A 13,920-nucleotide genomic window follows, 5' to 3' on the forward strand; every position below is an offset into this window, starting at 1 on the left:
GCTACTGAAATCAGCCGGGGGTCGCATAGTACGGAGTGGGCACGAGTCGGAGCCCGCTCCATAGCCGTGTCAGATCCGGCCTGCCCGGCTCCACAAATGTGGAACTTTTATCTCCTGATGCCCGGGACATGACATGCTGTTCCGGGCGTCCGCAGATAAAAATTCCACATCCCTAAAAGAATCGATTCAAAAATATTTTGAATCGATTCTGTATCGGCAAATGAAAAAATCGCGATTATCGCGAGAATCGATTTTTTCTTACATCCCTAATGCACGCTGAATTCCAGTCGTATAACGGAGCCCGAAACTAAGAGGCCATAGCCTAAGGTTGTAAATGGAGTGTAAAAATATAACTCCCAGCATATCAATGGCTGTCAGGCATCCTGGGAGTTGTAATTTAGCAACAGCTATAGGCACCCTGGTTGGCAAATGCTGCCTTACAGTGAAGGCTCACATGCAGTAATAGCATAAGGTTGTTAAGGGGAAGAGGGTTGTTTGCAAAACTACAACTTTCAGCATGCCTGGACAGTCACTGGGAGTTGTAGTATTGCAACAGCTGGAGGCACTATGGTTGTAAAACACTGCCTTACAGCAAAATAGCCTGATGTTGTTAAAGGAGTACTCTTGTTTAGTTCTCCTGCTCCGTCCTGCCCGGGCTGCAAAAAAAATAAAAATAAATAAATAAACCATCCCTCACCTTCCTGGGTTCCCGCGGAGCACCATTACAGCTGATCGGTCCTCCGGTCCATCCTCTTCATACTTTCGTGTGAATGAAGCGTCACATGGCGCTCAGCCGATTATGGGCCGAGGCAGAATATCACGGCGGCCGGCAATAGGCTGAGCGCCATGTGACACTTCGTTACACACAAAAGTATGAAGAAGATGGACCAAACGACCGATCAGCTGTAGGGGCGCTCCGCGGGAACCCAGGAAGGTGAGAGAATGGTTTATTTTCATTTTTTTTGCAACTTTTTTCACAGTACACATCACAGTGATCATCCCTTCCTGCTTCCAGCATGTGGTGTAAACAAGGCTCCAATACTAGTTACTGTGTCAGACTTTCGGGCACCCGAAAATTCACATATGCGAATATTCACGCATATTGATCCCTCCCTTCTTTTAGCTCTTATCATGCGATATTGCGCATGCAAATTTTATGGTGCATAGTAAAAAAAAAAGGCCGAGAATATTGCGAATATGCAAATTTTGAGAATATATGACGAATATTCGTCCATATATTCACAAAATATTGCGAATTTGAATATGGCCTATGCCGCTCAACACTATTTTGGAACACTGCAGATACATTGCAGACATAGCCTGACGTTTTAAAAGGGGAGGTTTTTAGGGACCCACATCTATCACACCACACAAGGTGCCCGCAGGATGCAATTTGCACAATGTTATTCCATTGGGATTATAATGCACATGCTGGTTATCTAGTGGCGCTGACATGTCTCCCTTTCCATAAGCTTTTGTCTGGATTACATATAGAACTGTTTCTATGCTCATGGGCCCAGATTTATCAAACTGTGTGAGAGAAAAAGTAGAGTGATTTCCCAACAATAACCAATCACTGCTCAGCTTTCACTTTACCTCAGCTCGTTAGCTGAGCTGTGATTGGTTGTTGTGTGAAATTCATTCCACATTTTCTCTCACAGTTTGATAAATCTGGGCCATGATGGTACATAGAACTGACAATGTGCTGCTGTGACAATTTAATGCAGTGTTCCCAACCTGTGCATCTCCAGCTGTTTCAAAACTACAACTCCCATCATGCCCCGACAACAAAAGGCTGTTTTGCAATAGCTGGAGATCCACAGGTTGCTGGAGTGTCCTATCCATACAGTGATGTGTCTGCAGTGGGAGCACACAACTACCCAGACACAATAGTAGTGACAGCACTGAAGCTATAAAGTACTTTTCACCAGCACATGAGCGCAGATACACCGGTAAGTACAAACTATATACTTACCACCCGCGCCGTCTTATGTTCACCGCTGTTTTCCTCCGCCCGTGACGCGATCTCCTCTTTTGTTTTCACTCGTCGTCTTGGTAACGAAGAAGAACGTTATGAAGGGCCCGCTCCACCGCCTGTCTACGGGTGCCTCAACGGGTCAAAAAGCAAGAGGCGAAATCACTGCTCGTAGCGCTCCTGCCGGCCAGTCCTGGAACTTACATGTGGCCGATGTCGAGAAAGCGATCTGAGCGGATGGAGACGAAACAGGATGACCTGTGAGTGACAGACTGTAACTGTAATGCAGTGTTTCCCTACCAGGGTGCCTCCAGCTGTTGCAAAACTACAACTCCCAGCATGCCCGGACAGCCAAAGGCTGTCCGGGCATGCTGGGAGTTGTAGTTTTGCAATAGCTGGAGGCATACTGGTTTGGAAACAGTGCTGTAATGACTGAGCGCTGAGGAGATCGCAGGCTGACAAATGGCAGATGATGGTGCAGGAAAGGAGCTATGAAACAGCCTCATATTCGAAAAAATGGGGTTCAGGGGACAATTTTAAGCATGCTCATTTTTTTTTTTTTACAAAAATGTTATTTAACCCCTTAAGGACCCAGCCATTTTACACCTTAGGACCCGGCCATTTTTTGCACATCTGACCACTGTCCCTTTAAACATTAATAACTCTGGAATGCTTTTACTTATCATTCTGATTCCGAGATTGTTTTTCATGACATATTCTACTTTAACTTAGTGGTAAAATTTTGTGGTAACTTGCATCCTTTCTTGGTGAAAAATCCCCAAATTTGATGAAAAATTTGAAAATTTTGCATTTTTCTAACTTTGAAGCTCTCTGCTTGTAATGAAAATGGATATTCAAAATATTTTTTTATTTTATTCACATATACAATATGTCCACTTTATATTTGCATCATAAAATTGATGTGTTTTTACTTTTGGAAGACACCAGAGGGCTTCAAAGTTCAGCAGCAATTTTCCAATTTTTCACAAAATTTCCAAAATCACAATTTTTCAGGGACCAGTTCAGTTTTGAAGTGTATTTGAAGGGTCTTTATCTTAGAAATACCCCACAAATGACCCCATTATAAAAACTGCAGCCCCCAAAGTATTCAAAATGACATTCAGTCAGCGTTTTAACCCTTTAGGTGTTTCACCGGAATAGCAGCAAACTGAAGGAGAAAATTCACAATCTTCATTTTTTACATTCCCATGTTCTTGTAGACCCAATTTTTGAATTTTTACAAGGGGTAAAAGGAGAAAATTTATACTTGTATTTGTAGCCCAATTTCTCTCGAGTAAGCACATACCTCATATGTCTATGTAAAGTGTTCGGCGGGCGCAGTAGAGGGCTCAGAAGGGAAGGAGCGACAAGGGGATTTTGGAGAGTACGTTTTTCTGAAATGGTTTTTGGGGGGCATGTTGCATTTAGGAAGCCCCTATGGTGCCAGAACAGGAAAAAAAAAACACATGGCATACCATTTTGGAAACTAGACCCCTTGAGGAACGTAACAAGGAATAAAGGGAGCCTTAATACCCCACAGGTGTTTCACGACTTTTGCATATGTAAAAAAAATTTACAAAAATTTCAATAAAATGTGTGTTTCCCCCCAAATTTCACATTTTTGCAAGGGTTAATAGTAGAAAATACCCCCCAGAATTTGTAACCCCATCTCTTCTGAGTATGGAGGTACCCCATAAGTTGACCTGAAGTGCACTACGGGCGAACTACAATGCTCAGAAGAGAAGGAGTCATATTCGGCTTTTTGAGAGCAAATTTTGCTCGGGGGCATGTCGCATTTAGGAAGCCCCTATGGTGCCAGGACAGCAAAAAATACCCACATGGCATAACATTTTGGAAACTAGACCCCTTGAGGAACGTAACAAGGGCTACAGTGAGCATTTACCCCCCACTGGTGTCTGTCAGATTTTTGGAACAGTGGGCTGTACAAAATTTTTAATTTGCGCAGCCCACTGTTCCAAAGATCTGTCAGACACCAGTGGGGTGTAAATTCTCACTGCACCCCTCATTACATTCCGTGAGGGGTCTAGGTTCCGAAATGGGGTCACATGTGGGGTTTTGCTTTTTTTGCGTTTGTCAAAACCGCTGTAACAATCAGCCACCCCTGTGCAAATCACCTCAAATGTCCATGGTGCACTCTCCCTTCTGGGCCTTGTTGTGCGCCCCCAGAGCACTTTGCGCCCACATATGGGGTATCTCCGTAATCGGGAGAAATTGCATTACAAATTTTGGGGGGCTTTTTTCCCTTTTACTTCTTGTCAAAATGAAAAGTATAGGGCAACACCAGCATGTTAGTGTAAAAAACACTAACATGCTGGTGTAGACCCCAACTTCACCTTTTCATAAGGGGTGAAAGGAGAAAAAGCCCCCAAAAATTTGTAAGGCAATTTCTCCCGAGTACGGCGATACCCCATATGTGGCCCTAAACTGTTGCCTTGAAATACGACAGGGCTCCAAAGTGAGAGCGCCATGCGCATTTGAGGCCTGAATTAAGGATTTGCATAGGGGTGGACATAGGGGTATTCTACGCCAGTGATTCTCCATCAGGGTGCCTCCAGCTGTTGCAAAACTCCCAGCATGCTTGGACAGTCAACGGCAGTCCGGCAATACTGAGAGTTGTTGTTTTGCAACAGCTGGAGGCTCCATTTTGAAAACAGTGGCGTACCAGACGTTTTTCATTTTTATTGGGGAGGGGGGCTGTGTAGGGGTATGTGTATATGTAGTGTTTTTTACTTTTTATTTTATTTTGTGGTAGTGTAGTGTAGTGTTTTTAGGGTACAGTCACATGGCGGGGGGTTACAGCGAGTTTCCCGCTGCGAGTTTGAGCTGCCGCGCAAAATTTGCTGCATCGCAAACTTGCAGCCTGATACTCACTGTAAGCCCCTGCCCATGTGAATGTACCCTGTACATTCACAGGGGGGGGGGACCTCCAGCTGTTGCAAAACTACAACTCCCAGCATGCACAGTCTATCAGTGCATGCTGGTAGTTATAGTTTTGCAACAGCTGGAGGCACACGGGTTGGGAAACACTGAGTTAGGAAACAGACAATGTTTCCCAACCAGTGTGCCTCCTGTTGTTGCAAAACCACAACTCCCAAACACTCTCAGGCATGCTGGAAGTAGTAGTTCGGCAACATCTTTAGAGCCAGATGTTGCCGAACTACAACTCCCAGCATGCTTGGAGTTGTAGTTTGCAACATCTGGAGGACTACAGTTTGCAGACCACTAATACAGTGGTTCCCAATCTGTGCCCTTCCAGATGTTGCAAAACTACAACTCCCAGTATGCCAAAACTGTCCAGGCATGCTGGGAGTTGTAGTTCTGCAACATCTGAAGGGCCAGATGTTACAGAACTACAACTCCCAGCATGCCTGGACAGTAAGGGCATGCTGAGGATGTGTAGTTTTGCAACATCTGGAAGGGCACAGTGGTCCCAAAACTGCCAAGGGCTGTCTGGGCATGCTGGGAGTTGTAGTATACAGGGTCCCAATACAGCAATGCATGTCGGTTTACGGCGACGTGCTTTGCTGTAAAGGGCCCGACCGCGGCTGAAGATCCACTCACCTGTCGCCGCCGCCGTCTTCATCGAGTCTTCAGGGACGAGGTAAGTACCGGGGCCGGTCCCCAGCACTCCCCCATCCCCCGCCGCGTCCTCCGGTCTTCCTCCCGTCCTCTCCGGACTTCCAGGGGCCGGGCAGGACAGGAGGAAGTAACCGCCCCTCCCTGCGATTGGTCGGTTAGTTAACCGAAGAATCGCAGGGGATCGGAGGAGGTGGCCGGCTTGCCACCTCGCTCCTATACTTTAGCATGGTCCTGGCTATCTGTGACAGCCGGGATCATGCAAAATTACCGGGCGGTCGGGTCCCAGAGACCCGATCAGCCCGGTATCGCCGCAGATTGCAAGGGCGGTTTCCCTTGCGATTTGCGGCGATCGCCGACATGGGGGGCCTACTTGGCCCCCCTCAGCGTTTGCCCCGGATCCCTGCTGAAGGATTTCAGCAGGAATCCGCTTCCGATCTCCGCCGGGTGAGCGGCGGAGACCAGGAAAAGACCATGACGTATGCATACGTCATGGGTCCTTAAGACCCAGGGTGTGATGACGTATGCATACGTCATGGGTCCTTAAAGGGTAGCTCCCACCATCCAATTTTTTTTTTTTGCTAGCCCGTTTCCCCCCCCCCCCCGCTACGGCACTAGCCCGTTCCCTCCTCCCCCCCCCCCCCCCGCTCCGCATACCCCGTTCCCTCATTACACTTGCAGTTACTGCAGAGTCCGGCAGCGGGCGTGCAGGGACAGCGGCGACAACGAGGCGGCGGCGATGTGCGGGAGGAGTGGCCTCCCAGCCAGTGGCCGGGGAGCCAATGCGCTCGCTCCCGACTGTCTGATTGACAGGCAGGGAGCGGGTGCAGCCTAACTGAAAAAGGACTGATTGCCACTCCAAAATCAGTCCTTTTTCAGTGGCCGGTTTTTAAATGTAAATTAAACCTTTTTAATGAAAAAAAATAAAATAAAAGAATATAAGAGATATGTTGTAGTACATAAGTACTACAACATATCAAAAAATAACGTTTTTGACAGTGCCCATTTAAGGGGTTAAGTAGTAAAATCAAACGAAATCTATATAAATTGAATATTGTCGTAATCGTATTGACCTTCAGAATCTATATAACATGTCAGTTTATCCATGAAGTGCACAGCGTAGAAACAAAACCCCCCAAGAGTTGCCAAAATGAAAAAATTGCTGTGTCCTAAAGGGGTTAAAGGGGTACTCCACTGACCAGCATTCAGAAAATGTAGTTACGAACGCTGTGTGTGCGCTGCGGCGGTCAGCCACGCCCCCTTAATACAAGTCTATGGGAGGGGGCTTGACGGCTGCCACGCCCGCTCCCACAGACTTGCATTGAGGGGGTGTGGCCGACCGCCGAAGCCCACACGCAGCTTTCGGAACTAAATTTTCTGAACGCTGGCCAGTGGAGTACCCCTTTAACCCCTTGGGGACGGAGCCCATTATAACCCTAAGGACAGGAGCATTTTTTGCAAATCTGACCACTGTCACTTTAAGCATTAATAACTCTGGCATGCTTTTACTTATAAATTTGATTCCGAGTTTGTTTTTTCGTGACATATTCTACTTTATGGTAGTGGTAAATTTTTGTCGATACTTGCATCATTTCTTGGTGAAAAATTCCAAAATTTGATGGAAAATTTGAAAATGTAGCATTTTTCTAACTTTGAAGCTCTCTGCTTGTAAGGAAAATAAACATTCTAAATAAATAATATTTTGATTCACATATACAATATGTCTACTTTATATTTGCATCATAAAGTTGACATGTTTTTACTTTTGGAAGACACCAGAGGGCTTCAAAGTTCAGCAGCAATTTTCCAATTTTTCACAAAATTTTCAAAATCTGAATTTTTCAGGGACCAGTTCAGGTTGGAAGTGGATTTGAAGGGCCTTCTTATTAGAAATACCCCATAAATTACCCCATTATAAAAACTGCACCCCTCTAAGTATCCAAAATGACATTCAGTAAGTTTGTTGACCCTTTAGGTGTTTCACAGGAATAGCAGCAAAGTGAAGGAGAAAATTCAAAATCTACACTCGCATGTTCTTGTAAACCCAGTTTTGGTAATAGGAGAAAAAGCCTCCAAAAATTTGTAACCCAATTTCTCTCGAGTAAGGAAATACCTCATATGTGTATGTCAAGTGTTCGGCGGGCGCAGTAGAGGGCTCAGAAGGGAAGGAGCAATAATGGGATTTTGGAGTGAATTTTGCCAAAATGGTTTTTGGGGGGCATGTCACATTTAGGAAGCCCCTATGGTGCCAGAACAGCAGAAAACCCCACATGGCATACCATTTTGGAAACTACACCCCTCAAGGCACGTAACAAGGGGTCCAGTGAGCCTTAACACCACGCAGGTGTTTGACGACTTTTTGTTAAAATCAGATGTGTAAATGAAAAAAAAAAATTTTCCACTAAAGTGCAGTTTCTTCCCCAAATTTACAATTTTTACAAAGGTTTATGGGAGAGAATGCCCCCCAAAATTTGTAACCCCATCTTTTCTGAGTATGGAAATATTAGGTCGTAAAATGCTCTGCGGGCGAAATACAATGCTCAGAAGAGGAGGAGCGCCATTGAGCTTTTGGAAAGAGAATTTGTCTGGAATGGTAGTCAGGGGCCCTGTGCGTTTACAAAGCCCCCTGTGGTGCCAGAACAGTGGACCCCCCCATATGTGACCCCATTTTGGAAACTACACACCTCACAGAATTGAATAAGGGGTGCAGTGAGTATTTACACCCCACTGGCGTTTGACAGATCTTTGGAACAGTGGACTGTGCCAATGAAAAATACAATTTTTCATTTTCACGGACCACTGTTCCAAAAATCTGTCAGACACATGTGGGGCGTAAATGCTCACTGTACCCCTTATTACATTAAACGAGGGGTGTAGTTTCCAAAATGGGGTCACATGTGGGGGGGGGGTCCATTGTTCTGGCACTATGGGGGCTTTGTAAACTCATAGATACTCTAGAGAGAGTTCAAAGAAGAGCTACTAAACTAGTACATGGATTGCAGGATAAAACTTACCAAGAAATGTTAAAGTACCTTAACATGTATAGCTTAGAAGAAAGAAGAGACAGAGGGGATATGATAGAGACTTTTAAATACATAAAGGGAATCAACACGGTAAATGAGGAGAGCATATTTAAAAGAAGAAAAACTACCACAAGAGGACATAGTTTTAAATTAGAGGGGCAAAGGTTTATGCAGTAATATGAGGAAGTATTACTTTACTGAGAGAGGAGTGGATGCATGGAATAGCCTTCCTGCAGAAGTGGTCACTGCAAATACAGTGAAGGAGTTTAAACATGCATGGGATAAGCATAATGCTATCCTTCATATAAGATAGGGCCAGGGACTATTCATAGTATTCAGATTATTGGGCAGACTAGATGGGCCAAATGGTTCTTATCTGCCGACACATTCTATGTTTCTATGTGGCCTTTAATTCCGGACACATTTTCTCTTCAAAATCCCAATGGTGCTCCCTCTCTTCTGAGCATTGTAGTTTGCCCGCCGAGCACTATACATCCACATATGGGGTATGTTCTTACTCAGAGGAAATGGGGTTACAAATTTTGGGGGGCTTTTTTCCTATTTTCCCTTGTGAAAATGAAAAATTTAGGGTAACACCAGCATTTTAGTGAAAACTTTTTTTTTTTTTTCATTTTCCCATCCAAATTTAATGAAAATTCGTCAAACACCTGTGGGGTGTTCAGGCTCACTATACCCCTTGTTATGTTCCGTGAGGGGTGTAGTTTCCAAAATGGGTCACATGTGGGTATTTATGTTTTTGCGTTTATGTCAGAACCGCTGTAAAATCAGCCACCCCTGTGCAAATCACCAATTTAGGCCTCAAATGTACATGGTGCGCTCTCACTCCTGAGCCTTGTTGTGTGCCCGCAGAGTATTTTACGCCAACATATGGGGTATTTCTGTACTCAGGAGAAATTGCGTTACTAATTTTGGGGGGCTTTTTTTCCTTTTACTGCTTCCGAAAATAAAAAGTATGGGGCAACACCAGCATGTTAGTGTAAACATTTTTTTTTTTACACTAACAGGCTGGTGTAACCTCCAACTTTTCCTTTTCATAAGGGGTAAAAGGAGAAAAAGCCCCCCAAAATTTGTAGTGTAATTTCTCCTGAGTACGGAAATACCCCATATGTGGCCCTAAACTGTTTCCTTGAAATACGACAGGGCTCTGAAGTGAGAGAGCGCCATGCGCATTTGAGGACTAAATTAGGAATTGCATAGGGGTATTCTACGCCAGTGATTACCAAACAGGGTGCCTCCAGCTGTTGCTTAACTCCTAGCATGCCTGGACAGTCAGTGGCTGTCCAGAAATGCTGAGAGTTGGTGATTTGCAACAGCTGGAGGCTCCGTTTTGGAAACACTGCCGTACAATATGTTTTTCATTTTTATTGGGGGGGGGGGGGGACAGTGTAAGGGGGTGTATATCTTTATTATGTGTTAGTGTAGTGTAGTGTTTTTAGGGTACATTCGCACTGGCGGGTTACGGTGAATTTCCCGCTAGGAGTTTGAGCTGCGGCGAAAAATTTGCCGCAGACCAAACTTGAAGCAGGAAACTGACTGTAAACTTGCCCGTGTGAATGTACCCTGTACGTTCACATGGGGGGACAAACCTCCAGCTGTTTCAAAACCACAACTCCCAGCATGCACTGACAGTGCATGCTGGGAGTTGTACTTTTGCAACAGCTGGAGGCACACTGGTTGGAAAACCTTCAGTTAGGTTCTGTTACCTAACAGTATTTTCCAACCAGTGTGCCTTCAGCTGTTGCAAAACTGCAACTCCCAGCATGTACTGACATATCGTGCATGCTGGGAGTTGTACTTTTGCAACAGCTGGAGGCACACTGGTTGGAAAACCTTCAGTTAGGTTCTGTTACCTAACTCAGAATTTTCCAACCAGTGTGCCTCCAGCTGTTGCAAAACTACAACTCCCAGCATGTACTAATCGCCGAAGGGCATGCTGGGAGATGTAGTTATGCAACAGCTGGAGGTTACGCAACTACAACTCCCAGTATGGTGAGACAGCTGTTTGCTGTTTGAGCATGCTGGGATTTGCAGTTTTACAACATCTGGAGGGCTACAGTTTGTAGACCACTGCACAGTGATTTCCAAACTGTGACCTTCCAGATGTTGCAAAACTACAAATCCCAGCACGCCCTGACAGCAAAGAGCTGTTTGAGCATGCTAGGAGTTGTAGTTTTGCAAGATCTGGAGGGATACAGTTTAGAGACCACTATATAGTGGTCTCAAACTGCAGCCCTCCAGCTGTTGCAAAACTACATATTCCAGCATGCCCAAACAGCAAACAGCTGTCTGGGCATGCTGGGAGTTGTAGTTTTGCAACATCTGGAGGGCTACAGTCTCAGACTGTAGCCCTCCAGATGTTGCTAGGCAACTTACCGGCTTCCGTAGGATCCAGGGAGCTGTCTTGTTCTGCTGCACGCCGCCCGCGCCGATCTCCGTCGCCGCCCGCCGATCCCCGTCGCCGCCCGCCAATCCCCGTCGCCCGCAGCCTCCGGAGGGGTAAGTGAACATCGGCGCCCGTTCCTCTTCGTTTTCCTCGTTCTTGCCCGCTGAGATGTCAGCAGAGAGCACTGTGCTCATGATGTCAGCAGACAGCTCTGTGTTTCAAACGGAAAATAATTTCCACTGTAGTATTCAGCAGCTAATAAGTACAGGTAGGATTAAGATTTTTTAATAGAAGTAATTTACAAATCTGTTTAACTTTCTGGCACCAGTTGATTTAATAAAAAAAAATTCACCGGAGTACCCCTTTAACCCCTTAAGGACCAGGCCATTTTACACCTTAGGACCAGAGCGTTTTTTGAACATCTGACCACTGTCACTTTAAACTTTAATAACTCTGGAATGCTTTTACCTATCGTTCTGATTCAGAGATTGTTTTTTCGTGACATATTCTACTTTATGCGATACTTGCATCGTTTCTTAGTGAAAAATTCCAAAATTTGATGAAAAAATTGAAAATTTTGCATTTTTCTAACTTTGAAGCTCTCTGCTTGTAAGGAAAACGGATATTCCAAATAAAGTTTTTTTGATTCACATATACAATATGTCTACTTTATGTTTGCATCATAAAATTGACAAATTTTTACTTTTGTAAGACACCAGAGGGCTTCAAAGTTCAGCAGCAATTTTCCAATTTTTCACAAAATTTCCAAACTCACAATTTTTCAGGGAACAGTTCAGGTTTGAAGTGGATTTGAAGGGTCTTCATCTTAGAAATACCATGCAAATGACCCCATTATAAAAACTGCACCCCCCAAAGTATTCAAAATGACATTCAGTCATCATTTTAACCCTTTAGGTGTTTCACAGGAATAGCAGCAAAGTCAAGGAGAAAATTCACAATCTTCATTTTTTACACTCGCATGTTCTTGTAGACCCAATTTTTTTATTTTTACAAGGGGTAAAAGGAGAAAATGTATACTTATATTTGTAGCCCAATTTCTCTCGAGTAAGCACATACCTCATATGTCTATGTAAAGTGTTCGGCGGGCGCAGTAGAGGGCTCAGAAGCGAAGGAGCGAGGATTTGGAGAGTACGTTTTTCTGAAATGGTTTTTGGGGGCATGTTGCATTTAGGAAGCCCCTATGGTGCTAAGGGTTAATAGCAGAAAATACCCCCCAAAATTTGTAACCCCATCTCTTCTGAGTATGGAAGTACCCCATAAGTGGACGTCAAATGCACTACGGGAGCGCTACAATGCTCAGAAGAGAAGGAGTCATATTTGGCTTTTTGAGAGCAAATTTTGGTCGGGGGGCATGTCGCATTTAGGAAGCCCCTATGGTGCCAGAACAGCAAAAAAAAAAAAAAAAAACACATGGCATACCATTTTGGAAACTAGACCCCTTGAGGAACGTAACAAGGAATAAAGTGAGCCTTATTACCCCACAGGGGTTTCACGACTTTTGCATATGTAAAAAAAAAAAAAATGTTTTCACTAAAATGTGTGTTTCCCTCCCCCAAATTTCACATTTTTGCAAGGGTTAATAGCAGAAAAGACATCCCACAATTTGTAACCCCATCTCTTCTGAGTATGGAGGTACCCCATAAGTTGACCTGAAGTGCACTACGGGCGAACTACAATGCTCAGAAGAGAAGGAGTCATATTTGGCTTTTTGAGAGCAAATTTTGGTCGGGGGGCATGTCGCATTTAGGAAGCCCCTATGGTGCCAGAACAGCAAAAAAAAAACACATGGCATACCATTTTGGAAACTAGACCCCTTGAGGAACGTAACAAGGAATAAAGTGAGCCTTAATACCCCACAGGGGTTTCACGACTTTTGCATATGTAAAAAAAAAAAATGTTTTCACTAAAATGTGTGTTTCCCTCCCCCAAATTTCACATTTTTGCAAGGGTTAATAGCAGAAAAGACATCCCACAATTTGTAACCCCATCTCTTCTGAGTATGGAAGTACCCCATAAGTGGACGTCAAATGCACTACGGGAGCGCTATAATGCTCAGAAGAGAAGGAGTCATATTTGGCTTTTTGAGAGCAAATTTTGGTCGGGGGGCATGTCGCATTTAGGAAGCCCCTATGGTGCTAGAACAGCAAAAAAAAAAAAAACACATGGCATACCATTTTGGAAACTAGACCCCTTGAGGAACGTAACAAGGAATAAAGTGAGCCTTAATACCCCACAGGGGTTTCACGACTTTTGCATATGTAAAAAAAAATTTAATTTTCACTAAAATGTGTGTTTTCCTCCAAATTTCACATTTTTGCAAGGGTTAATAGCAGAAAATATCCCCCAAAATTTGTAACCCCATCTCTTCTGAGTATGGAAGTACCCCATAAGTGGACGTCAAATGCACTACGGGAGCGCTACAATGCTCAGAAGAGAAGGAGTCATATTTGGCTTTTTGAGAGCAAATTTTGGTCGGGGGGCATGTCGCATTTAGGAAGCCCCTATGGTGCCAGAACAGCAAAAAAAAAAAAAAAAAACACATGGCATACCATTTTGGAAACTAGACCCCTTGAGGAACGTAACAAGGAATAAAGTGAGCCTTATTACCCCACAGGGGTTTCACGACTTTTGCATATGTAAAAAAAAAAAAATGTTTTCACTAAAATGTGTGTTTCCCTCCCCCAAATTTCACATTTTTGCAAGGGTTAATAGCAGAAAAGACATCCCACAATTTGTAACCCCATCTCTTCTGAGTATGGAGGTACCCCATAAGTTGACCTGAAGTGCACTACGGGCGAACTACAATGCTCAGAAGAGAAGGAGTCATATTTGGCTTTTTGAGAGCAAATTTTGGTCGGGGGGCATGTCGCATTTAGGAAGCCCCTATGGTGCCAGAACAG

At 44.3% G+C, this 13,920-nt stretch overlaps 2 protein-coding genes across 9 annotated transcripts in view; one reads left to right on the plus strand and one right to left on the minus strand.

Moving 5' to 3' along the window:
* Positions 1–2,112, minus strand: part of KIF27 (kinesin family member 27) — a 76,517-nt gene extending 74,405 nt beyond the window's left edge. For 2 of the 4 annotated variants that reach the window (XM_056524049.1, XM_056524022.1), the window contains exon 1: positions 1,976–2,112. The gene's annotated coding sequence lies outside the window, so the exon portion shown is untranslated. Of the gene's footprint in view, positions 1–590; positions 657–1,356; positions 1,477–1,975 lie in introns of those variants that run through there. The other 2 variants (XM_056524039.1, XM_056524029.1) reach the window with 2 other exon arrangements.
* The window catches only part of RMI1 (RecQ mediated genome instability 1), a 155,881-nt gene continuing 143,640 nt past the window's right edge, over positions 1,680–13,920 (plus strand). For 4 of the 5 annotated variants that reach the window (XR_008844897.1, XR_008844896.1, XR_008844894.1 and 1 more), the window contains exons 1-2: positions 1,680–1,952; positions 2,065–2,235. The gene's annotated coding sequence lies outside the window, so the exon portion shown is untranslated. Of the gene's footprint in view, positions 1,953–2,064; positions 2,236–13,920 lie in introns of those variants that run through there. The other variant, XM_056524124.1, reaches the window with a different exon arrangement.

The sequence above is a fragment of the Hyla sarda genome, chromosome 1, assembly GCF_029499605.1.
Source record: "Hyla sarda isolate aHylSar1 chromosome 1, aHylSar1.hap1, whole genome shotgun sequence".
NCBI lineage: Eukaryota > Metazoa > Chordata > Amphibia > Anura > Hylidae > Hyla > Hyla sarda.